Raw genomic sequence first — 2,173 nt, 5'->3', positions numbered from 1 at the left:
TTACTCACTGATTACTCACTGTTCTTGCTTATGATCTGGATCACACAATATTGAATAATAAACCACTCTAGACTGGGCATGATTATGCAATTCACCTAGGTTAATTTGTAGCTTGAGAGAAGAGGCTAGATATTTTTTACCTCCTCAGTATTTAGATCTTTAGTAAGAATTGCACAGTCCCAGTGTCCTAGTTTACCGCCCCTCTGTATGCATCCCTCAGTCTGGGCTTTGTGAGGTTGAAAGACATGGAGAATAGCCATAATGGCCAACCCTCAGTCATTTTATAAATCTAGATCACTGACATCAGGACAACAGGTGAACAAAGAAACCCAATCTACTTGGCTCCTCCTAAACCAACTACTAAACAGTCCATTTAAAATTCTTACTGTAGTTGTTGCTGCTACCTCTGGTAGCTGTTGTTTCTACTGGTTTTGTGCCATCTGAACTGACTGTCATCGACAACAATGTGTCCTATCTGCGTCAGAAGGACCTGCTGTATTCCAGAGGGGAGACAAAGATGAAGCCCAGCAGAGTGGTGGTAACAGGAGAAAGATTCTATATCATTCAACTATTAGTAAAGAGAACTAAGAGGGGCTTTTTTCCCTCCTTCTCTTCAATTTCATCTTGCTCTCTGTAAACAGCCACTAATTTCTGCTTGATCCTCCTGTCCCTCTTTCTTCAACTATTCCCTCCAAATAAATGAAAACCCCAAGCTGGGTAGGGCAATATTCTACAGTTTCTGCTTGTCCACTAAGCAGCTGAGAAACTGTCAATATCTAGAAGGGTGATGTGCCTTTTCTTGCTTAATGCAGCTGCTGTGCTGTGTTAACTTTCAACTACAAATATCACTTTGATATCTTTCTCAAGTGAGCTAGCAAAACCCTGTCTTTCAGCCACTCACTCTTGTAATTCCATATCATGGAGTTTAGCCCTGGATGCAATTTTCTGCTTATCTCTTAGAAATAAAAGCACCCTTCTGAAGACTGGATCACAGGGGGATATCAAAAGAGGAGAGTGTTTTGTCTGTGAGAAGAGTGTTGTTGAGAAGGTTCAATCCTTGTGGGAGGGAAGACAGCCAGAAATACTCTAAATGCGAGCCTCTGTATAATAACCTGATATCTAACATAACAATTTAAAGCAGAACAAAACTAACTTTTAGTTTGGGAGTGGGTGGCTAATTTCACTTACCCATTTCTAAACACCAATCGTTGAAGACCTAATCATTGCCATCCCAACTGTGAACAATTTTGGATTCTCCTTTATTCCTTCTAATCTGGAACATCCCTAATACATCTTTCCTCTCTCAGGCTCTGAAGGGCAATATAAACATAACCATATTTTGCTGTTTTCCTGGTAGCTGTTGCCTGATGCCCTAAAATAAACCCTACACTCCACCATACATACTTGTTAATAGTTTGAGAATATCAATAATTGTACAAACACTTATGGGATTAGCGCTTTCCTTAGAAACCTTTCAGGATGCAAAAAGAAAAGGAGTACTTGTGGCACCGTAGAGACTAGCAAATTTATTTGAAAGCTTACACTCAAATAAATTTATTTGTCTCTAAGGTGCCACAAGTACTCCTTTTCTTTTTGCGCATACAGACTAACACGACTGCTACTCTGAAACCTTTCAGGATGCAGTATTTTTTAGTTTTGCTCTGGCCATTGCACAAATATTAGTTTAAAAAAAACCTGTGTTGGTCACTCTCTTGCCCTCCTTATACATTAAATTACTTATTTTATGGGCTTGATGCAAAAATTACTGGGTGAGGTTCTATGGCCTCTGTTATGCAGAAGTCAGACTAAATGATCATAATGGTCCCTTCTGATGATAAAACGGACAAATCGATGAATCTTGCAAACAAAGATGAATTTAAACACACACACACACAAATCTTGGATAAGTCCGCTCTAATGTTTGCTTTTTGACATATGCACTACAGTCTAGCTTCCCATCATAGGTATTTGAGCCGTCAATCAACTTGATAGCTAAGTGCTAATTTAATTACAACTAATCATCAATGGAAGAACAGTTCCATCTCTTAATCCAAACTAGAAGCTTTTTCAAAATCTGGGAGTAGTTTAGTTAAACCAGTTGCGGCAAGTTGGAACAACTGGATCAGTATGTCTCTGTTTGATAGCTATGCTTATCGGGTTAGATCCCAACACC

Source organism: Lepidochelys kempii, chromosome 2, assembly GCF_965140285.1.
Source record: "Lepidochelys kempii isolate rLepKem1 chromosome 2, rLepKem1.hap1, whole genome shotgun sequence".
Lineage (NCBI taxonomy): Eukaryota > Metazoa > Chordata > Testudines > Cheloniidae > Lepidochelys > Lepidochelys kempii.
This window is presented reverse-complemented; position numbering follows the sequence as displayed.